Raw genomic sequence first — 25,247 nt, forward strand, 5'->3', positions numbered from 1 at the left:
GCACAGACACACACACACACACACACACACACAGAGAGAGAGAGAGAGAGAGAGAGGGAGATCTTCCATCCGATGGTTTACTCCCCAAAGGTTGCAATGGCTGGAGCTGCGCTGATCTGAAGCCAAGAACCAGGAGCTTCTTCCAGGTCTCCCACTTAGGTGCAGGGGCACAAGGACTTGGGCCATCTCCTACTGCTTTCCCAAGCCATAAGCTGAAAGCTTGATCAGCAGTGGAGCAGCCGGGTCTTGAACCAGCACCCTTAAGGGATGCCAGTGCTTCAGGCCAGGGTGTTAATCTGCTGTGCCATAGCACTGGCCCCTACTCCTGGCTTTGCCCTGGCCAAGCCCCAGGTTTTCAGTAATTTGGGGAGTGAAGCGGCAGATGGAAGACCTTTCTCAAGTAAATAAAACAATTCTTAAAAATATATAAATATATTTATGTAATAATCATGTTCATGGTTTAGAAATTTAGAGACCAAAATATATGCTTTTAAAAACCCACTCAGTATCATTCTGTATATTGCTCTTTGCTTTGCTTTTTTCAATCATGAAGATGTTTTAGGTCCTGAATTTATCAGTGCTGTAAGCTTCTTTCTTGTATACCTTTGAAAGCTTAAGTGGTTTCTATTTTTATTTTTTAAAGGAAGATTGATGCATGTATTTGAAAATGTAGCAGAGTGGAAGAGACAGTTTATCTATCTGCTGGTTTACTCCTCAGCTGGCTGCAATGGCCTGGGCTGGGCCAGACTGAAGACAGGAACTTCATCTGGGTGTCCCATGTGGGTGGCAGGGCCCCAGTTATCTTCTGCTGCTTTTCTGGGACCATTAGCAGGAAGCTGGATTGGAAGGAGAGCTGCTGGGACTCAGCTAGCACCCATATGGGATACCGGCAATGCAGGCAGCATCTTACCTCATGCTACAGCACTGGCACCAAGTGGTCATGTTTTACCTAGGGAAAAGAAAAATTAAAACCTAGGAAATTAAATGCCATGGGCAAACGATGTGGTGATTGGAAAAACTGAAAACTTTTAGTACCCAGTGATTGGTCATATGAAAGAAGTGGGACACTTACCTATATTATTACCTTTAGTCCAATTTGACTTTCTTTATTTTTTTTTTACTTAATTTGAGGCAGAGGGAGAGAGAATGAAAATGCACTCTGATTCTCTGCTTTACTCCCCCAAATGCCTGCAACAGCCGGAACTGGGTCAGGCTGAAGCCAGGAGTGTGAACTCAATTTTTTTTTTATTTATTTGACAGGTAGAGATAAAGATAGTGAGAGAAACAGAAAGAAAGGTCTTCCATCTGCTGGTTCATTCCCCAAATGGCCACTACAGCTGGCACTATGCCAATTCAAAACCCAGGGCCAGGTGCTTCTTCCTGGTCTCCCATGAAGGTGCATGGGCCCAAGCACTTGGGCCATCCTCCACTCCGCTCCCGGGCCACAGCAGAGAGCTGGACTAGAAGAAGAATAACCAGGACTAGAACCAGCACACCAATGGGATGCTGGTGCTGCAGGCAGAGGATTAAGCAAGTGAGCCATGGTGCCAGCCCATGAACTCAATCTTAATCTCCCATGTGTGGGCAGAAACCTGAATACTTGAGCCATCAGTGCTGCCTTATAGGATCGGTATTTGCAGGAAGCTGGAGTTAGGAACCAGAGCTAGGCACTGAACCCCAGTACTCTGATGTAAGACTTGGACATCTTTTTTTTTTTTTTCAAAGATTTACTTATTTATTTATTTGAAAGGCAGAGTTGAATACAGAGAGAGAAGTCTTCCATCTGCTGGTTCACTTTCCAGTTGTCTGCAATGGCTGGAGCTGGGCTCATCCAAAGCCAGGAGCCAGGAGCTTCAAGGTCTCCCATGCTTGTGCATGGGCCCAAGCACTTGGGCCATTTTCTACTGCTTTCCCAGGCCATAGCAAAGAGCTGGATCAGAAGTGGAGCAGCAAGGACTCAAACGAGTGACCATATGGGATGCCCATCATGTTTTATTTTACTGGAGAAATGTTCCTTTGATAGAATGAGCGTATGACCCCACAATATTCTCTACTTACTCATAATAGGGTCTGAGATGTAAAAGTCATGATTAACTTCTTAGAATAAAATTTTCATACCCAGAAGCAAAGAGTGAAAATTAACCTTTTGTTTTTCTCATGAATGAATCAGAGTTTCAAAACTAATACTTAACTTGTATTTTAGAGGAGTTAATGACTTAACCAACTCTTCTATTAGAAATACTACATTGTGGCCAGTGCTGTGGCACAGCGGATTAAAGCACTGGCCTGAAGTGCCAGCAACCCAAGCTCCATCAGGGTGGAGGAGGAATGTCAGAGGCTGTGGTTCTATTGTACTAAAGCTTTGGTTCTGGAAGAACACATTAATGCACCCAGATGGTTTGAAGCTAACTGAGGGCCTATGTTCTGTACTCTTGTCTGTGGTACTGCATTTTCATTTAGGTAAAATTTATTTTCTTCAAGTAATATATTAATTTGGATGAAAATGAAGATGTTAAGGAATTTTCAGAATGGGTCTGTTTAACCCTCATTGGCTTTGTTTTTAGGCACTTAACTCAGAAAAGAAAAGATAGAAAAATACATTTTGGGTTCTCTTCATCTGTACCACGGCACCCTTTGGTTAAGATTTGTCATTTTGTCATATTTGATTCTCTAGGCTCCCTGAAAAATCCCCTACTTCATTAGAAGGAGTCCGTGTCTCATCATGGCAGTGAGAAGTTTAAAATGTTCCAGCTGTGCATTTAGCTAGGTCATGGACACATGCCATGGCACTTGCCAGCCAATTATGTCAGGGGCATCATCTGAATCAGAATTACTTGTATGAAAAAAAGGAGTTGCAGATTCTTCCAGTGAAAGTGGAGAGGAGCAGGAGCTGCAGAACATTGCCAGGGGTGAGTGTGCCATGGGATGTCATGTGGTGGTTGGTGTCTGGGGTGCTGGTTCTGCAGAATATAGGGCTTATGGGGGTTGGTGCTGTGGTGTAGCAGATAAGGCTACCACCTGCAGTGCCAGCATCCCATATGGTCACCAGTTCAAGTCCCGGCTGCTCCATTTCCGATCCAGCTGTGCCATGACCTGAGAAAGCAGTAGAAGATGGCTCACGTCCTTGTACCCCTGAACCCACATGGGAGACCTGGAAGAAGCTCCTAGCTCCTGGCTTTGGATCAGCTCAGCTCTGGCCATTGCATCCAATTGGGGAGTAAACCAGCAGATGGAAGATTCTCTCTCTCTCTCTTTCTCTCTCTCTCTCTCAGCCTCTCCTCTCTCTGTGTAACTCTGACTTTCAAATAAATAAATCTTTTTTTTTTAAAGAGCTTATGCTTCTGGGTAGTGGTCATGGAAAATATATGGGACATTTTTCAGCAAGATTTTCGATGAATTTTCCAACCCCTGAACCTCCTGGAGATTAGAATAGACTTCTAATGCATAACTTCCTCTTATGCTTAATTAGGTTCTTGTTTTGAATTGTTTTTGATGAAACAGCAAGGAATTCTGAGTTATAGACTTCCTATTTCAGCGACAGGAAAACACTGATGCCTGCATTTTAATTAAATAATGCCTATCACCCTTTCTTAAGCAACAAATGATCACAGATTCTCTCTTTGCTGCTAAGTAATGAGCATGGTGATTCTTCCCTCTGTAACCACCTTCCCACCTACACTCCCTCCCCTCTTCCTCCTTCCTCTCCTATTGACATGGAATGCCTTGCATAGCTAGGGTGAACATTTAACCCGCTTGGCCCTAGGTGTTCATACACTTCAACTCTGTGTAATTATTCATATGCCCTTTTTATGACCAAGCTTATGTCAGAATGACAAATTATATATTCGCCTAATACTGAGAGTCATCAGATTGATTTCTATTTTCTTCTCTATTAGGAAGTTCTTGAGGGGCAGAAATATTTATTTTGTGTATCATGTATTTATTCAACTAAAAGACTGACTGTCAAGATGCTGAGTTTTAGTGTCAAAACAAATATGTTTCTAGACCCCATGAAGTTTACAGTCTGGCAAGAAAGAGCCATCTACCCAAAGAATATTGTTTAACATAGTAAATGCTGGTGTGAAGTCAATGGATAAAGATTGAAGCATTCTTAATCTAGCACCAACTCTAATCCCATGATCTCTAATTGAGAGAAGTAATCAGAAACACAGAACTCCATGTTATCCAGTTATCTCTTTGAATTTCTGCTTAAAAAATAAAACATACGACACAACGCACAAATACCTAGGAGTGCATAATATTTATATACCATCTTGATATTAAAAATAACAAAAAATAACCATGAAATAATAGCAACTTTGAATCTCCATTGTTTTCTAGACAAGTTATAATCCTATGTGGTTCTTTACAGTACATTATTACAGTTAATTACAGTACATAATTACAGTAAATTATTAAAGTAAAAAATTACAGTAAATTATTTTTGTAGGTACTCTTCATCTCTCTCACATTTTTTCCCTTTGAGAAATCAGATTTTAAAAACTGAGACCCAAGACAAGAAACATCTTTAAGCTAGTATTATATGATGATTGGCTCTCTAAAAAAGATTTATTTATTTATTTGAAAGTCAGAGTTACACAGAGTAGAAGGGGAGAGAGAGAGAGAGTGAGGGACATCTTCCATCTTTTGGTTCACTCACCAATTGGTCACAATGGCTGGAGCTGTACTTATCCGATGCTAGAGCCAGGAGCTTCTTCTAGGTCTCCCACACAGATGCAGCTGCCCAAGGATTTGGGCCATCTTCCACCGCTTTCCCGGGCCATAGCAGAGAGTTGGATCAAAAGCAGAGTAGCCGGGACTCAACCTCCACCCATATGGAATGTCAATGCTGGCAGTAGCTTTACCTGCTATGCCACAGTGCTGGCCCCTTGATTGGCCTATAACTTAGACTTTTAAATGATATTAAAACCACCATGTTTTTCTAAGCTCTTTCCATTCAGTTTCTACTTTGTAAACTCCAGATAATACTATCCCCAGAATTAATCTAAGGTATAAATGACATGATATAAGGCATTTAACCCTTTAACCTGTCTCCTTGAATACTCAGCTATGTTAGCTCTGTGTCCATTCTTCTGTCTCTGTACTAGATGAATAAAAAGACAGTGTAAAATGATTTGAAAAGAACTATAAGGGGTCAGCGCTGTGGTGCTGCTGCCAATTGGGAGTGAACCAGCAGATGGAAAACACCTCTCTCTGTCTGTCTCTGGCTCTCCTTCTCTGTAACTCTGACTTCCAAATAAATCAATAAATCTTAAAAGAACTATAAATATCAATAAAACACAAATGAAAACTGTATTCTCAAAACTGGATATTAAACCATGCCTTCTACACCTCTGTTAAAAGTTACATTCTATCATAGTCATTTATGATTTCTAGGGCCAAAGTAGTAAATAAGATTTTTCTGGAAGAGACAGAGGTTATGAGGGAACCAGGATTTGGGGTCAGTTAGCAGCAGTGAGTGTCACTCTTTCAGATTTGATTCAGGAAAGGAAGAACAGCAACTGATCCCTGACATTTTTGTTGGGGGGGGAAGGAAAGGAAGGAGGGACTTAACAAAAGCAAATGCTTTCTGGTTGTGGGCACCCACCCCTGACTGCAGCCTTTGGGAGGGCCAGCTGGTGTCTCTATGGATGATGTGGCCTGGACTCCATTTCCCAGATTTCCCAGGAGCTCGGATGTATTCTGCCTTCGGAATGCCTGTGCACATGCGCCTGCTACAGCCAGTCCCTGGGGCTCTGAGTTGGACCAGAGGGAGTTCATTCCCTGATCAAGGTCAGCCCTGGGGGCTGTGCTGCTCCTTCTCTGTCATTTACTGCATCTCCTGCTCTGCACGTGTGATCCCAGGCAGTTTCCAAGTGCTCACCCCGAGCCTGCCTCCTGCTGCTTCTTCCCTCTTCATCATTCACCTGTGGGTCCCATGTACCAGGGAATCTCTACCCGCACTCCGAGCTTCGCTCCCCGTGTGTCCTGAAGAAAGGGTACATGCTCCAGGGACTTTCTGCTGTAGGTTTGACGTGCAGGAAGGGGCAGGGACACGTATGGGAGACAGTAGGTGCCAGGGCACCAGTGATCATGGCAGCTTCCCCCGAGATCAGGGTTGGGACCCGGGCTGTTCTGTCTCCCAACTCTGCTTCACAGGCTCCCAGCGCCCGGACTCTCTCCTGCAGAACCTCACCCAAACTGTCCCTAATGTGCTTTATTTAGTGGTTACAGGAGAGAGGTTAGCGTTCTGGGAACCTGCACACGCAGGGAAGGAAGGCGGAAAGACTCCAGATCTCCACAGTCAATAATCTGGGTTCCCACTATGGGTGGTCTCAGAATGCAGTCTGGCCAGGCCTCTTGATGTTTCCTGGGCTGGTTCCTGCAGGGTGGGGCTGGGTGGCCTTCAGCAGGGAGCCTGGGGCAGCAGAGGGGTGGGAAGGAGGATCTGACTAGGATCTGCCCCACTGCTCTCATCCTGCACCTCATCTTCCTGGTGGGGAGCAGTGAATAGCTGCTTTGTGCTTTGATCCCTCTCAAGTATTAATTATCAGATTTTTCCAATGTGGAATTTGAAGCTGTTCCAGAAACCTGGGGTGGGAAAACTCCCTTCTTTCAAACAGGCACAGAGACAGGGGAGGATCCAAGGAGTTTCTATTAATGGCCCTAGGCTCAGCTGGAATGATTTCCTGAGAATTGAGCATCACATTCAAGTTTCTTAGCTGTTACAGCATTGGTGGGTTTAAATGGCAGCCTACGTGACTTAGGTCCACATTTCCAATGGTCAGTGGGTCCAGTATGTTTGTAAAAGTGATGCCAGGGACAGATTTATTAGGACAGATTTTTGACTGGAGTTTACAGAAGCAGAACTTAGGACATCTTCCCTCCCTAGACAAGATTTCAGTGGGCAGCTGTTTCACTCGTTAATTGTGAGCATCCACTTTTAAAGGTTTGTGTTGGATGAGGTCCACTTCTCTTTCTTTGATGATGTATTTGGCTGCTTTTCATTTTCTGTCTTCAGCTGTTTCTTCTCCTGTTAGCAAGGCTGTCAACTGTTTTTACCTGCCACTGATCCCTTTGCAAAGTGAGAAGGGAATTAAAATTAATGCAAGTCTACTGTGTTGTCAATAACTGGAGCTACTTTTTTAAAGATTTATTTATTCATTTGAAAGAGTTACACAGAGAGAGGAGAGAAAGAGAGAGAGGGAGAGAGAGAGAGATAGACAGATGTCTTCCATCCGATGGTTCCCTCCCCAATTGGCAGCAACAGCTGGAGCTGTGCCAGTCTGAAGCCTGTAGCCAGGAGCTTCTTCTGGGATGAAGCTGTTTCTTAAAATAATTATTTATTTATTTGAAAGGCAGAGTTACAGAGTGGTAGAAGCAGAGATAGATGGCTGGAGCTGTTTGGATCCAAAATCAGAAGCCAGGAGCTTTGTCCAGGTCTCATAGGTGGGTGCAGGAGATGAGGGATTTGGGCCATCTTCTGTTTCCCCAGGCCACAGCAGAGAGCTGGATGGGAAGTGCAGCAGCCAGGATCCCAACCAGCACCCATATAGGATGCTAACATTGCAGGCAGTAGCTTTACCAACTATGCAACAGTGCTGCCCACTAACTGGAGCTCTTTTAATCTGAGTTTGCATAAAGTGGAGAATTACAGCATCATAAATACAGATAAGTAACAGTTTTTCTCTTCCCAGTACTTTACAGTTACCCAGTGATCCACTGAGAATCTTACATTCCACACTGTGTAATTAAGAAGGCCAGTTCCTTGTCTTATTTTGGGTTCTGTGTTTAAACCCATGACACTTTTGACATGGGAGGATATTAGTTCTACAATTTCATAGAGACTGGTCTGTGGAAGCATCAATAGAAGTTATAACTGTGAGAGTGGTAAGAAAGAAGAGGGGAAGAAATAAGTGCCCCTTACCCCCCACAGAGATGTCAACAAGTGGAGTAGAAGATGTGCCCTTGAAAACTATGGCTGACTTTCTGGGACAAACTGTGTTTGAGTGCTTCACATGTTCTGATAGAAAGGTGTTGCCACCAAGTTATTAGCATATTTATTTAGTTAGTTTTTGAAGATTTATTTTTTATTTGAAAATCAAAGTTAAACAGAGAGAGAAGGAGAGGCTGAGAGACAGAGAGAGAGAGAGGGAGAGAGAGAGAGAGAGGTCTTCCATCAGGTTCATTTCCCCAATGGCTACATCATTGTGAACTTTGCTCAGTCCCTGACCTATACCTTTCCTTTAACCTAGTACTTTGCCATGTAGTAGCCCATGAAAACTACAGACTGCATAAATGAATGAATACTTGGAGGGTTGTGATTTCTTAGAGGAACATAATGAGACAGAAGGAATAAAACAAAACAAAAATATCCTCTGTATATAGAAGGTATACTGTTTTTGCAAGCCACAGAGAAGAGGAAGAAGAAGGAAATAGTGAGACTGGAAATTTTGTGCCAAAGGTAATAGGCACTGGACAAGAATTTAACAAGCCCATTAGGAAAACATTAAGGTTTCCTTACTTGCATGTAGACTCTGCCCTCTAATGGTGAACAGGGTCCTCTAAACCCACTTGTTGCACAAATGAAAACCCAAGCATTGTCTTCTCCCACAGATGGAGTCTGCTATTGGTTTTGATTTACATTTCCCTAAAGGCTAGTGATATTGGGCATGTTCATCTATGTCTTGACCATTGAGATTTCCTCTTCTGAGAAACATCTATTCTGATCATTGCCCATTTCTTAAGTGTACATTTTGCTTCTTGTTTGGAGTTTTTCCAGTTCTATATATGTATGTTCTGGCTATCAATCTTTTGTCATAGTCAGAGTTTTCAATGTTTCCTGCTATTCTGTCCATTGTATCCTCACTCTGTTGATTACCTTGTTGTGAAGATGTATCTTAATTTGATATGCTCAACTTTGTATATTTTATTTTTGTTGCTTGTGCTTTTGGAATCTTACCCAGAACTGTTGTCTATGCTAATGTTTTACAGTTTCTCATATGTTTACTTAGTTTTTGGTTTTATATTTAGACTTTTAATTCACCTTGAGTTGCTTTTACATAGTGTATGAAGTGTTGGGGTATCTGTTCAGGCTTCTACATATGGATAATCACTTTCCTTTAAACCATTTGCTAAAGGGATTCTTCTTTCTCCTGTTTGTTTTCTTTCCTTTGTTAAATAGGAGTTGCCTGTAGAAAAGTCGGTTTATTTCAGATGCCTATTCTTTTCCACTGAACTATGTGTCTGTTTTTCCAACAGTGCTAACACTGCTTCTACTTTTTATAAGATTTATTTATTTATTTCAAAGGCCAGATTCTTCTTCCAAGTCTCTCATGTGGGTGCCAGCACCCAAGAACATAGGCCATCTTCCACCGATTTCCCAGGTGCATTAGTAGGGAGCTGGATTGGAAGTGGAGCACCTGGTCCCATAGCAGCAACATATGGGATGCATGCACAGCAGGTCAAGGCTTTAACCCACTACACCACAGAACCAAACCCTTCATTATTTACTTCTGCTGTGATCTTTCATTATTCACTTTTTTCTACTGCCCTGCAACTTGACTCATTCCTGTTTTTTTTCTGGGTCCTGGAGGATGGTAGTAGGTGGCTTCTGGGATATCTTTTTGTGTTAGTACATACTTGGTAATCTAAAATCATAGTTTTTAGTTTCTATATTTCTCTGCTAATCACTAGGACCTTCTAGATGACAGTAGAAAATGCTGGCAGAAATGAGGATATATTAATTTGCTAAGAAAATACCACAGAGAATATGATTTAAATCATGGAATTTTACTTCTCAGAGTTGTAGAGGTTGAAAATATCAGATCAAGGTCCTAATAGGCTCGATTTTTCCAGAAGCCTTTCTCCGATGTGACAGACACATCTATCATTTGATCTGCTTAAAAGCACTTTCTTCAGGAGGAGTCATGTTGATGGTTAGCACTTTAGTGTTTGGGTTTTAGGGAGGCACATTTAGGTCCACAACAGCAAAAGGGGCCTTGTGGTCTGATTCAGTGACAGCCATCTCTGCGGAGGACAGAAAGTTTGAAATCAGCATTATGATTTCTCACAGTATTACTATCAGTGCTATCTCCATCAAATGTGCATTCATGTACACACAAACAAAACTACCTGTACACATAAACACATTCAACAGTGGAAATGCCTGATGGTTGTGTACAGGTAACATCAATATAATAATCCATAAAATGGCCTATTAGCAGACATTAAAAAGAGAATTAGAAAGAATGACAACCAAATCTGCAGTTACCTATATTTATGTCTATATGTATGATATTCAGTATTTGTAGTTGCTAAAAGATGAATACTGATGTGTGGGAATTAAAGCTAAACCTTACCTTGCAATATTGCATCCTAGTCTACATGAAAGATGTCTTCCTAAAACCGTTCACTGGGCCCATTCTGTGGCATAGTAGATTAAGCATCCACCTGCAGCACCAGCATCCTACATGGGCACCAGTTTGAGTCCCTGCTTCTGCACTTCCAACCCAGCTCTTTTCTAATGGCCTAGGAAAGCAGTGCAATATGCCCTGAGTGCTTGGGTCCCTGCACCCATGTGAGAGACCTGCAGGAAGCTGCTGACTCCTGGCTTCTGGCACCTGGCTTCAGATCGGCCCAGCTCCAGCCATTCTGGCCATTTAGGGGTGAACCAGTCGATAGAAGACCTCTTTCTCTTCCTCTCTATATCTGTAACTCTGCCTCACAATAAAGAAATACATTTTTTAAAAACCTTTCACATTTTAAATTTCTTAATTTTTTAAAGATTTATTTATTCATTTATGTACAAGTCGAGTTCCAGACAGAGAGGAGAGCCAGAGAGAAAGAGAGAGGTCTTCCATCTGATGTTCACTCCCTAATTGATTGCAACTGCCAGAGCTGTGCTGATCCAAAGCCAGGAGCCAGGAGCTAGTTCCAGGTCTCCCTGATGGGTACAGGGGCTCAAGGACTTGGGCCATCTTCTACTACTTTCCCAGGCCATAGCAGAGAGCAGGATGAGAAGTGGAGCAGCTGAGTATTGAACCGGCCCCCATATGGGATGCTGGCACCTCAGGCCAGGGTGTTAACCTGTCCACCACAGCACCAATCCAACATTTTAAATTTCTGATACTCTAAAGTAGCACAGGACTGCATTACATCTAGGAAAGATGCATTTAAAAATTATAAATCTAGTGCATTTTAGCAGAAGTTTTAACAAATACTTCTGATTTTCTCAGCATTATGTATAAATAAATGAGATAATGAGTCATTGTCAGATTTTTAGCTCTTTGACAGCCACTTATAATATTTCGAGCTTTTTGAAATGTATTGCTAGTGTGTTTTTCTCAACACATGCACTGGATTTTACCAGTTTAGTGCACATGGAGTTGCCTCTTATAGGATTTGCATTATGATGGGTTTTCATGGCACCTGTAATCAACATCTGCAAAGCCTCTAAAACACATAAATAATAACATGATTCAGGCTTTTTTCTTAAAGATTTATTTATTTATTTATTTGAAAGAGTTGCACAAATAGAGGAGAGGTAGAGAGAGACAGACAGACAGACAGAGACAGAGAGGTCTTCCATCTGCTGGTTTACTCCCAGTTGGCCACAATGGCTGATCTGTGTCAATCCAAAGCCAGGAGCTTCTTCCAGGTCTCTCACATGTGTGCAAGGCCCCAAGGACTTGGGCCACCTTCTACTGCTTTCCCAGGCCATAGCAGAGAGCTGGTTCAGAAGTGGAGCAGCTGCGACTTGAACTGGCACCCATATGGCTTGCCAGCACTGCAGGCAGCAACTTTATCTGCTATGCCACAGCGCCAGCCCCACATTGCATCTGTTTAAGATAATATGGATTTAAGTTCATGAGAAATTATTAGCATAGTGGGAACTGATAGATATGGATGAAGCAGGATGGACTTGTTAGGAATGGTGATGTTAATTTTCTTATAAAATAAATAAATAAGAAATTAAATATGGTCAGACATAAATGAAGACTAAATTTTATTAGTGGTGATCCAGAAAACACTGATCTCAGGTCTTTTTCTTCCAGTGTTAAGATTATATTTTTAAATGCATATTAAGTGAACAAATTTCATGTAATTTATATACACAGATTGAAGAGCAAACTGATAACATCCTACCCTATCTTCCCTTGGTCTCATATTTCCAACTCCCTCCTTGTTTTATTTTCTTTTATTTTTTTATTTTTATTATTTTTTTTTGACAGGCAGGGTGGACAGTGAGAGAAAGAGACAGAGAGAAAGGTCTTCCTTTGCCATTGGTTCACCCTCCAATGGCCACCGCGGCCGGCGTGCTGTGGCCGGCACACCGCGCTGATTGGATGGCAGGAGCCAGGTACTTCTCCTGGTCTCCCATGGGGTGCAGGGTCCAAGCACTTGGGCCATCCTCCATTGCACTCCCTGGCCACAGCAGAGAGCTGGCCTGGAAGAGGGGCAACTGGGACAGAATCCGGCACCCCGACCGGGACTAGAACCTGGTGTGCCGGCGCCGCTAGGCAGAGGATTAGCCTAGTGAGCCGCGGCGCCAGCCTTATTTTCTTTTAATTTTGACAGCTGCATGCTTTGATTTTATTTTAGAATCACAAGCTTTAACCCTATACAAAATAAAGAATTCAGCAAGTAGCAGCAGAAATATCAATGAGTATATGTTGTATACTCTATCAAAGAGTACAGAAAAGTGCTATGAACAATACTCAAATCTCAAAATGTCAATTTAACTCATATGCTACTTTTTGTTGTCTATATATTAATTACCACCAGTCAGAGAAAACATATGGTATTTGTCTTTTGGGGACTGGCTTCTTTCATGAATCATACTTGTTTCCAGTGCATCCATTTAGTTACAAAAGATAGGATTTCATTCTCAATTATGGTTGAATAGTATTTTACACTGCATATATATCTCATATTCTTTTTCGAGTCACCAGTTGATGGACATCTGGGTTGATTCCATGTTAGCTATTGTGAATTGAGCTATATTAACCATGAGGGTACAGATAACTCATGCCTATGCATATTCTGTTTCATTTCATGTGGGTAAATTCGCGGGAGTCAGATGGCAGGATCATATGGTATGTTTGTTTTCAGATTTCTGAGGAACTTTGATACTGCCTTCCATAATGGCTGTACTAGCTTCGTTCCCACCAACAGTGGGTTAGGGTATCTTTTTCTCTCCCTCTCTACCAGCCTTTATTGTTTGTTGACTTTTTCAAAAGAGTTATTTATTTGAAAGGTGGAGTTACTTAGAGGGAGAGGCAGAGGCAGAGGCAGAGAGACATAAGTATTTTATCTGCTTGTTTATTCTCCATATGGCCCAACAGGTGGTGCCTGTCCAATCGGAAGCCAGAGTTAGGAGCATCTCCCTGGTCACCCAAGTGGGTGCAGGGACCCAGGCACTTGGGCCATCCTCCACTGCCCTCCCAGTCCAGAGCAGAAAGCTAGACTGGAATAGGAGCAACCAGGACCAGAAATGGCACCCATATGGGATTCCAGCTCCACGGGTGGAGGATCAACCCAGTGTGCCACAGCACTGGCCCCCATCAGGGATATTTTTCTATAGTACTCTCTCTCCACTGTATCATTTTCTAGTTTAAGAATTAAGGTGATGCAGGATTAATAGAAGGAGTTTGAGAGGATTGTCTCTCTTTCAATTGTGCTGAATAGCTTGAGAAGAATTGGAATTAGTTCTTTAAAAGTCCTGTAGAATTCAATAGTGAGGCTGTCTGATCCTGGATTTTCTTTGTTGGGAGGGTCTTTATTACTCATCCAATCTCTGTCTTGGTTTTTGATTTGTTTAGCTTTTCTATGTGTCTTCATGACTCAATTTTGGTATATTGTGTATATCCAGGAATCTGTTGATTTTTCCTCTAGGTTTTCCAATTTGTTAGCAGTCACAACAGATGTCCACATCCTATATTGCAGTGCTAATCTGAGTTTTAGGTACTCCACTTCCAAATCAGTTTCATGTTAATATCCCTGGGAAGCAATGGATAATAGCTCAAATTCTTTCCTTCCTGTCATCTAATTTGGAAAACTGTAACCTCAATGGGGACTTGAGAACCTGGTCTTGCACAGTTGTAGCCATATAGAAAGTGAACGAACAGATTGGAGATCTCTCTGCTTCTCTTTCCTTCTCTCTTTGTCTCTGTGTCTCTCTGCCTTTTTATCATATTAAAATATTTAATTACTTATTTGAAAGAGTTACAGAGAGAGGGAGAGACAGAAATCTTCCACCACCTAATTCATTTTTGAGATGACTTTAATAGCCAGAGTGTGGCCAGGTTGAAGCCAGGAGCTTTTCCTCCGATGTGCGTGGCAGCATCCCAGGCACTTGGACCATCTTTCCCTGCTTTTTCAGTCCATTGGTAAGGAGCTCGATCAGAAATGGAATAGCTGGTACTTGAACTGGTACACATACAGGATAGCAATGCAACAGATAGCAGCTTTGTCCACTGCACCGCAAGCACCAGCTCCTCTTTCTGCCTTTCCAATAAATAAATCTTTTGAAAAAGAACTGAAGGTAGTAAAAGTCATCATGACTGAGCAATGGCAAATTTATTGAAGTGATCTATTTTCTTAAAGATCTGTTTGTGAATTTGAAAGGCAGCACTAGAAAGAGAGAGTGGGAAAGATGGATCTTCCTCCTGGTTTGTTCACTCCTCAAATGGCTGCAATGACTGTGGCTAGGCCAGACTGATATCAGGAGCCGGGGGCTTCTTCCAGGTCTCTCACATGGGTGCAGGAGCCCCAATATTTGAGTCACCCTGTGCTGCTTTTCCAGACACGTTAGCAGAGAACTAGATCCGTTTGGAGCATTAATGTCTATGATACTCTCCTTGCAGTTGAAGGATTTAGAATCCATTTCAATTATGGGTGGGCCAAGTACAATGGCTTCCAATTGTCCAAGGTTTGGATTAGATGGGTTCTGAGAAATTTTGTTAAAATAGTTATTAATCATAAGTCTCAGTTTAAGCTTTTCTTACAAATTTTCATATTTGCTGATGTTTATATCTATGGGAAAATTGGGTCTCTGGATTGCAACCAATGAAAGCATCCAGACTAACAGTAATAAGGTCAACAGTCAGCAGAATGATGTCCAGCTGAACTGAAATAGCTTTTCTTATTTGGTAGAGGGGTTACCTCCTGCATTATACTGACATACTGACATAGACAATAGATATTGGAGCCTGTCCCTTCTGCCAAATGGAGAATGCCACATTTTGGTCCATCATATATATATTTATATATTATGATATATAATATATTATATATTTCTATACATAGTATAGAATTACATATAATTATTATAAATATATAATATATTATATATAATTATTACATATAAATTTATTATTCATAAATAAGTACATATTTATTTCTGATTCAGCTCCTTACCAATGGATTGAACAAGCAGTGAAAGATGGTCTAAGTGCCTGGGATGCTGCCACACACATCGGAGGAGAAGCTCCTGGCTTCAACATGGCCACACTCTGGCTATTGAAGTCATCTCAATAGTATATATATATAATTATATATATAATAATTATAATAAATTATATAATATATTATATGATAAATTATAATATATTTTATATATGAATATATTTGTATACATAAATATATATAAATAAATGTAAATATATGTATAAAGTTTTTATTTATGTATTTGTCAGGTGTACTTACAGACAGTGAGAGGAAGAGACAGAGAGAAAGGTCTTCCATATACTCATTTACTCCCCTAATGACTGCAATGTCTGCAGCTGGGCCAATCTGAGCTAGGAGCTTCCAGGTCTCCCACATTTTGGCAGGGACCAAAGCACTTGGAACAGCTTCTACTGCTTTCCCAGGCTATTGCAGAGAGCTGGATAGGAAAAGGAGAAATGGGGACTAGAACTGGTGCACATATGGGGTGCCAGCACTGCAGGTAAAGGATTACACCACTGCACCACAGTGCTGGCCCTAGTCTATCCTTTATTAAGGAGATCTCAGTAATCATGTTCAGGTATTGCTGTCCTATATTCATGGCCAAAGTCCTAGCAGGCAACATGGTTTGGAGAATTGTAAGCACAAGTTGTGTAGGAGACTTCATTTCTCATACAGCACAGTTAATAACAAGGTTCCAAGAGGGGAAATTACTAGCATCATAGTCTTTGAGAACTAATGGACATCACAGGTGATCTAAAGAATTTAGAAGGTTTGTGAGCCCCTAGAGTGAAAAAGTCACTGGGAGCACAAGGACAGTCCCTAGAGTTTATTTTGATGGATTTTGGCCCCTTTCATTGGAGGGAGGCCCAAAGAAGCTGGACTGATTTGTAAACCTCAGAAGTGTCTTTTCAAGGTGAAGGCAAACTGAGACTCAGGGGTTTTTGGAAAAACTTGGAACAAAACATATTTCCCACACTTGGTTAAGACACATCATTTATCTATTGATTTTCATCAGATCTGTTAACATTAGGCATAAGGTACAATGGACATGGTGGATGGTATACAGCAATATGATTTTAGTAATATATCATGAGGTGCTTTTTTTTACTGGATTTAGCAGGTAAAATTGGGCTACCTAATGGGATATAGCTGGAATAATCACCTTTTTTTTAAATAAATCTGAGGTAATAAATATTAGTGTATGAAGACATTGAGTTTTCTTTTATTGGGCCTTCTTGGCTTTTTTAATCTGGGATCTGCGAATTCTCATTTTCTCTAGGCAAGTTGTAACTGAAAATCTTTATTTTATTCTTCATCATGTTGCACCAACTCTGCTGCTTCTGGGATTTTTTAGTACATCTGACAATTGGAAATTTAGACAATAGTATAGTTAAAAAGAGATGTACCAAGTAAAGTATTTATTTTTATTCTGATACATATTTTGGAATTCTTCTAAAATTCCTATTGAGTATCCTTGTTAAATTTAGTTGCATCCTAGGTTAAGACGTATTGGAGGCAGGACCCATGCAGTGGCTTTACTGGCTACACCACAGCACTGGCCCCAAGACAATGCTCTAAAATGATGCATTAATTATTCCCAAATATTGAAAAGTGGCATGGTACACATTTGAATGTGTTGTTTTGTACTAGTTGTAGAAACAGTTTAAAATATATTTATATTTAAAAATGCAAGCTTTGATCTAAAGTTTTACTTTTCCCTAAGGTGCCTGTTTGGAAACTGAGAGATGTTGAAGTCTCAAGATAGAGTACAACTGATCTTATCCAAGCCTCCTTTATCACATGAGGATGCTAAATCCCAAGGCCCAGAGAAGTAAAGTGAATTGTTCGAGGTCACATAGGTAAGTTGTAGCAGGGATAATTCTGTATTAGCATTAGGTATCCTGATACATAGGCCACTGTTCTGTCCATTTAGTACTCCTTCTGGAGTTAAAGATTCTAAGTTGTGGAAAATTAAGTTTGGAAATTTGGTGGTTGCTATGTTGTTATGGTGAGAAATTTCTGCATATAGCTATGTGTTGCGTAAATTTTATTCAATATATTTTTCTAGTATGTTTGCTATTTATTTGAATTGTATAACAAGTAGCTTCATCTATTTGCCAAAAGAATTTTTTAAAGAGTTATTTATATTATTTGAAAGTCAGAATTACACAGAGAGAGAAGGAGAGGCAGAGAGAGTGGTCTTCCATTCACTGGTTCACTCCACAGTTGGCCTCCATGGCTGGAGCTGTGCCGACTGGAAGGCAGGAGCCAGGAGCCTCTTCCTGGTCTCCTATGCAGGTGCAGGGGCCCAAGGACTTGGACCATTTTATAGTGCTTTCCCAGGCCATAGCAGAGAGGTGGATAGGAAGTGGAGCAACCAGGTCTTGAACTGATGCCCCTATGGAATACCAGCACTGCAGGTGGCAGCCTCACCCACTATGCCACAGTGCCAGCCCTTGCCAAAAGAATTTATAGAAGCTATTACATACGTACACTTAACAATTATTTAGTTACTTGACACAAACTATCCCTGCATATTTTAAAATTTTGAATGGTATCACTTGGGTTTTAAGAATGTTATATTTTAGGTCTCTTAATATTTTTAATGATGATGTTTTAAAAGCCCTTTCTGTTTTATGAAAAATGATAAGGATTTTGTTTTACAATGGCCATAGTATTACCACTTAAAGCAATAGATTAAATAACACTTTTAAACAAAGTCATTTAATACTGAATTCTAATACACTGGCATATTTTAAAGTGAGAAACCGGATTTCTTTCAGATATTCTGAATAAGAATGATAATCAAAATTGAAGACATCTACAGTTTTTAATCACTTGTTTTAAATATTGGTCATAATGGTCCAATTTAGAGTTTTAATTTTAATTAGCTTTTAAAAGATTCAATATGGTTTATAGAAAGAATTCAGAAAACATAATTATATACTCAACCTCCCTCCCTTCTTTTTCCTTCTCTGTCATTTTTTTAGCTTATGAAATGACATTTTCAGTTTACATTACATTAAAAAGGGTTGTTGAATCAAGGGAGAAGTTTAACAGGCAAAAAGCAAAAAGATCCTAATTTAGAGGGACTACAGACAATGGCTCTAAACAATATTTGAATATCACATCTAAACAATATTTGAAGAAATTGATAAAATAAATATTTTAACTTCTCCTACTAAAATGCTCAGAGAAAGTCTTTCATTATTTATCAAATATTAGTGCAAACATATGGATTTAAATGATCCCAAAACATGATCAACTTTTGTGTAATAAAGTCCAATTTTTGTCAAGGCTTTTTGACAGTCTCACAGAAAACCTATGTTTGTGAATGGGAAGAAGAATATCAAAATGTCCATACTACCAAAAGCAATTTGCAAATTCAATGCAATCCCAATCAACATACCAATGATGTACTTCTCAGGGCTAGAAAAAAATGATTCTAAAATTCATATAGAAACATGAGAGATGCAATATTATGAAGCAAAAAAAAGCTGGAGACATCACACCATATTTTAAGACATATTACAGGGGTCAGCACTATGACAAAGCAGGTAAAGTCACCGTCTGCAGTGCTGGCATCTCATATGGGTGCCAGTATGTTTCCCAGCTGCTCCACCTCTTATACCCCTCTCTGGTATAGCCTGAGAAAAAAGTAGAAAATGGCCAAAGTCTTTGGGCCCCTGCACCTGCATGGAGACCGGGAAGAAGCTCCTGACACTTGGATTCAGATCAACACAGCTCCGGCCATTGTGGCCATTTGGGGAGTAACCAGTGGATGGAAGACCTCTCTCTCTCTCTCTGCCTCTACCTCTCTGTAACTCTGCCTTTCAAATAAATAAATAAACTGCAAAAAAAACAAAAAGAAGTGTTAGCACTGACATAATAACAGACACATAGTTCAATGGAAAAGAATAGGTAGCATAGAAATAAACCCAAATTTCTACCAGCAACTCATATTTAACAAAGGAACTGAAATGAACTGGAGAACGAAGAATCTCTTTCACAAGTGGTTCAGAGGAACTTGATTATCCATATGTAGAAGCCTGAAAATAGACCCCAACATCTCTTACACTTACCCTAACCCTAAACATAAAACTAACCATAGCACTAGCCCTAAACCTAGCAATAGCCCTAACCCTAACCATAGCCCTAGCGTAGCCCTAAACATAAACCTAACCCTAGCCATAGCCCTAACTCTAGCCCAAGCCCTAGCCCCAGCCATAGAACAAACCCTAACCCTAAACAAAACCCTAACCTTTGCGTTGCACTAACCCTAGCCCTAGCCCTAGCCTTGCCCTAATCCTAGCCCTAGCCCTAGCCCTAAACCTAACCCTAAACTTAGCCCTAGCCCTAGCACTAACTCTAACAATAACCATAACCGTAGCTCTACCCCTAGCCCTAGCCCTAGCCCTAACCCTAACCCTAGCTCTAGCCCTAGCCCTAGCACTAGCCCTAACCCTAACCCTAATCCTAGACTGAGCCCTAGCCATTACCCTAAGCCTAGCATAGCCCTAGTCTTAGCCCTAGCCCTACCCCTACCCCTCCCCTAACCCTAACCGCAGTAATAGCCCTAGCCCTAAACCTAACCCTAACCCAAACCCTAGCCCTACTCCTAACCCCAGCCTTAGCCCTAGCCATAGCCCTATTCCTAATCCTAGTCCTAACCCTAACACTAGCCCTAGACCTAACCCTAAACTTAACCCTAACCCTAACCCTAGCACTAGCTGTAACCCTAGACTTATCCCTAGCAATAGCCCTATTCCTAGCCCTAGCCCTAGCCCTAACCCTAACCCTAGCTCTAGCCCTAGCCCTAACCCTAAATCTAATCCTAGCCCGAGGCCTAGCCATAACCCTAAGACTAGCAATAGCCCTAGCCTTAGCCCTAGCACTAGCCCTAGCCCTAGCCCTACCCTAACCCTAACCCCAGTAATAGCCCTAGCCCTAAACCTAACCCTAACCCAAACCCTAGCCCTACTCCTAACCCCAGCCTTAGCCCTAGCCATAGCCCTATTCCTAATCCTAGTCCTAACCCTAACACTAGCCCTAGACCTAACCCTAAACCTAACCCTAACCCTAACCCTAGCCCTAGCCCTAGCCCTAGCCTTGCCCTAACACTTACACTAACCCTAAACATAAACCTAACCATAGCACTAGCCTTAAACCTAGCCTTAGCCCTAACCCTAACCATAGCCCTAGCCTTAGCCCTAGCCCTATAGATAACCTAACCCTATCCATAGCCCTAAACCTAGCCCTAGCCCTAGCCCAGCCATAGACCAAACTCTAACCCTAACAAAAACCCTAACCCTTGCGCTAGCGCTAGCTCTAGACCTAGCCTTAGCCCTAAACCTAACCCTAACCCTACCCTTGCGCTAGCCCTAGTCCTAGCCCTACACCAAACCCTAACCCTAACCTAACCAAAACCATAATGCTAGCCTTATCCCTAGCCCTAGCCCTAGCCCTAAATCTAGCCATAACCCAAAACCTAACCCTAACCCTAACCCTAGCCCTATCCCTAACCCTAGCCCTAGCCCTATTACTAGCCCTAGCCCTAGCCCTAACCCTAACCCTTTCCCTAACCCTAACCCTAGCCCTATCCCTAGACCTAGCCCTAACCCTAAAGCTAACCCTAACCATAACCCCAACATTAATCCCAACCCTAACCATTTCACTAACCTTAAGATAACCCTAATGATAACCCTAACCCTAAACTTATCTGTAGCCCTAGCCCTAGCCCTTGACCTAGCTCTGCTTTAGTGCTTACCATAGCACTAGACCTAGACCTAGCCATAACCATAACCCTAACCCTAGCCCTAGCCCTAACCCTAGGCATAGCCCTATCCCAAATGCTAACCCTAGACCTATCCCTAGCCCTAAACCTAACCCTAACCAATAACCCTAACCCTAACCCTAGCCCAAGCCATAGCCCTAACCCTAACCCTAGCCCGAGCCATTGCCCTAACCCTAACCATAACCATAGCCCTAGCCCCAGCATTAGCCCTAGCCCTAGACCTAGCACTAACCCTAACACTAACAAATAGCTCTAGCCCTAACCCTAAACCTAACCCTGACCCTAGCACTAGACATAAACCTAACCCTATCCATAAACCTAACCCTAACACTAGCCCTTGCCCTAGCCCTAGCCCTAGCCCTAACCCTAACCCTAGCCCTAGAACTAGCCCTAGCCCTAACCCTATCCCTAACACTAACCTGAGCCTTACCCTAGCCCTATCCTAGTCCTAGCCCTAGCCCTAACACTAACACTAACCAAACACTAGCACTAGCCTTAGCCCTAACCGTAAACCTAACCCTAGCCCTAGCCCTAGTCCTATTCCTAACCCTAACCCGAACTCTAGCCTTAGCTGTAGCCCTACCCATAGCCCTTACACTAGTCCTAGCCCTAGCCCTAACCAAACCCTAACCCTAACCCTAACCCAATCCCTAGCCCTAGCACTAGCCCTGCCCTAGGCCTAGACCTAGCCCTAGCCCTAACCCTAAGCCTAAGCTAACAATAACCCTAGCCCTAACCCTAACAAACCCTAGTACTAGCCCTAGCCCAAGAACTATCCCTAACCCTAGCCCTAGCCCTAGCCCTAGCCCTAGCCCTAACCAAAGCCCTAGACCTAACCCTAGCCCTGGGCCTAGCCCTAGCCCTAACCCTAACCAAAGCCCTAGACCTAACCCTAGCCCTGGGCCTAGCCCTAGCCCTAACCCTTACCCTTACCCTTACCCTTACCCTAACCATAACCCTAACCCTAACCCAAACCCTAGCCCTAGCCCTTGCCCTAGCCCCAAAATGAACCCCAACACTAACGCTAACCCTAACCCTAACCATAACGCCTTACACAAACCCTAGCCCTAGCCTTAACCCTAGCTAAAGCCCTAGTCCGAAACATAGCACTAGACCTAGCCATAGCCCAAGCTCTAACCCTAACACTAACCCTAACCCTAACCCTAACCCTAACCCTAACCCTAACCCTAACCCTAATCTAACCCTAACCCTAACCCTAGCTTTAGCACTAATCCCTGCGCTAGACCTAGCCCTAGCCATAGCCCAAACCCTAACCCTAACCCTAACCCTAGGCCTTGCCCTAGCTCTTGCCCTAGCCCTAGCCCTAGCCCTAGTCCTAGCCTTAGTCCTAACCCTAACCCTAAACCTAAACCTAACCCTAGCCGTAACCCTAGACCTAGCCCTAGTCCTAACACCCTAACCCTAATCCTAACCCTATCGCTAGCCCTAGTATAACACTAGCCCTAGCCCTAACCCTAACCCTATCACTAACATTAAGCTAACACTAACCCTAGCCCTAGCCCTAGCCCTAGCCCTAGCCCTAGCCCTAGACCTAGACCTAGACCTAGATTAACCCTAGCCACAGCCCTACCTCTAGACCAAGCCCTAACCCTAACCCTAACTCTAACACTAACACTAATCAAACCCTAACCCTAACCCTAGCCCTAACCCTGACACCTAACCCTAACCCTAAACTTAACCCCTAACACCTAACCCAAACCCTATCCCTAACAATAACCCTAACCCTATCGCTAATTCTAACTCTAAACACTAATCCTAATGCTATCCCTAACCATAAACTTAACACTATCCCAAATGCTAACACTAACACCTAACCCTAATCTAAACCTAATCCTAACCATAGCCCTAATGCTAGCTGTAGACCTAGCCCTAGCCCTAACCCTAATCCTAGCCCTAGGCCTAGCCCTAGCCTTACCCCTAACCCAAACCCTAACCCTAATCCTAGCCCTAGCCCTAGGCCTTACCCTAACCTTAACCCTAGCCCTAGTTCTACCCCTAGCCCTAGCCCTAAACCTAATCCTAACCCTAGCTGTAGCCCTAGCCCTAGCCCTAACCTTAACCCTAGCCATAGCCATAGCCCTAGCCCTAGCCCAAAACCTAACCCTAATGTTAGCCCTAGCCCTAGCCCTAGCCTTAACTCTAACCCTAACCCTAACCCTAACCCTAACCCTAACCCTAGCCCTATCCCTAGCACTAACCCTAACCCTAGCCCTAGCCCTATTCCTATTCCTAACCATGGCCCTAGCCCTAATCCTAACCCTAGCCCTAGACCTAGCCTTGCCCTAACCCTAGACCTAGACCTAGACCTAGACCTAGCCCTAGCCCTAAATATAACCCTAGCCCTAGCACTAGCCCTAGCCCTAGCCCTAGCCCTAACCCTAAGCCTAACACTAACCCTAACAATAGCGATAGTGCTAGCCCTAGACTTAACACTAACCCTAACCTTCACCCTAAACCTAACCCTAGCCCTATACCTAGCCCTAACCTTAACCCTAGCCCTAGCCCTAGCCCTAGCCCTAAACCTATCTTAACCTTAGCCCTAGCTCTAGCTCTAGCCCTAGCCTAGACAAAACCCTAACCCCAAACCTAACCCTAATGGTTGTGCTAGCCCTAGCCCTAGCCTAGCCCTAGACCTAACTGTGAACCTTACCTAACACAAACCCTAAATCTAGCTTTAGCCCTAACCCTAGTCCTAACCCTAAACCTACCACTAGCCCTAGCCATAGCCCAAGCCCTAGCCCTAGCCGTAGCCCTAGCCCTAGTCATAGGCCAGGCCTAACCCTAACCCTAACCCTAACCCTTGCAATATCCTTAGCTCTAACCCTAGCCCTAGCTCTAGGCCTAGCCCTAGCCCTAACCCTAACCCTATCCCTAACCCTAGCCCTAGCCCTAGCCCTAGTTCTAACCCCAACCCTAATCCTAGCCCTAGCCCTAAACCTAACCCTAAACCTAGACCTAGCCCTAGCCTTAGCCCTAGCCCTAACACTATCTCTAACCCTAACCCTAACCCTAACACTAGCCCTAGACCTATCCCTATCCCTAGCCCTAGCCTTGACCCTAAGGCTAAACCTAACCTTAACCCTAACCCTATCCCTGACCATAAGCTAACCCTAACCATAACCCTAACCCTAGCCCTAGCCCTAGCATTAGCCCTAACTCTAACACAAGCCCTAGTCCTAACCCTAGCCCTAACCCTAACCCTTACCCTAAGCATAACCATAATCCTAGCCCTAGCCCTAGCCCTAGCCCCAAACCTAACCCTAACCCTAACCCTAACGCCTCACCCAAACCCTAGCCCTAGCCCTAGTGCTAGCCCTAGCCCCAGCCCTGACCATAAATCTAACCAAAGCCCTAATCCTAGCCCTACCCTAAACCTAAGCATAGCCCTAGGCCTAGCCCTAGCCCAAGCTATAACCCTAACCCTAACCCTCACCCTAATCTAACCCTAACGCTAACCATAACCCTAACCCTAACCCTAACCCTATCCCTAACATTAAGCTAACAATAACCCTATCCCTAGACCAGCCCTAGCCCTAGCCCTAGTCCTAGCCCTAGCCCTAGACCTAAACCTAGCTCTAGCCCTAGCTATAACCCAAGCCCTAACCCTAACCCTAACTCTAACCATAACACTAATCTAACCCTAACACTAACACTAGCACTAACCCTACACCTAGCCCTAACCCTAAAACTAACCCCTAACCCCTAAACCTAACCCTATCCCTTACCATAACCTTAAACCTATCCCTAACCCTAACCCTAACCCTAACCCTATCCCTATCCTTAAGCTAACCCTAACCCTAACCATAACCCTAACCCTGACTCTAGCCCTAGCCCTAGCCCTGCCCTAGCCCTAGTCCTAGCCCTAGGCATAAACCTGTCCCTAACCCTAGCCCTAGCACTAGCCTTAGCTGTTGCCGCTCCCTTGCCCACAAAGGAATGACACTGTTCGCAGCTTATCAGTCTTCAGTAGACTTTTAATGAG

General features: G+C 42.9%; 1 long non-coding RNA gene across 5 annotated transcripts in view; it reads left to right on the forward strand.

The window, feature by feature from the left end:
- Positions 1 to 25,247, forward strand: part of LOC149125379 (uncharacterized) — a 54,320-nt gene that overhangs the window by 3,618 nt on the left and 25,455 nt on the right. For 2 of the 5 annotated variants that reach the window (XR_016237059.1, XR_016237056.1), the window contains 2 exons: positions 2,675 to 2,909; positions 3,082 to 3,311. This is a non-coding gene — a long non-coding RNA (uncharacterized LOC149125379). Of the gene's footprint in view, positions 1 to 2,674; positions 2,910 to 3,049; positions 3,312 to 17,173; positions 17,310 to 25,247 lie in introns of those variants that run through there. The other 3 variants (XR_016237057.1, XR_016237058.1, XR_016237060.1) reach the window with 3 other exon arrangements.

The sequence above is a fragment of the Oryctolagus cuniculus genome, chromosome 7 (assembly GCF_051225735.1).
Source record: "Oryctolagus cuniculus isolate XC-2025 breed Fujian yellow rabbit chromosome 7, ASM5122573v1, whole genome shotgun sequence".
Taxonomy (NCBI): Eukaryota; Metazoa; Chordata; class Mammalia; order Lagomorpha; family Leporidae; genus Oryctolagus; species Oryctolagus cuniculus.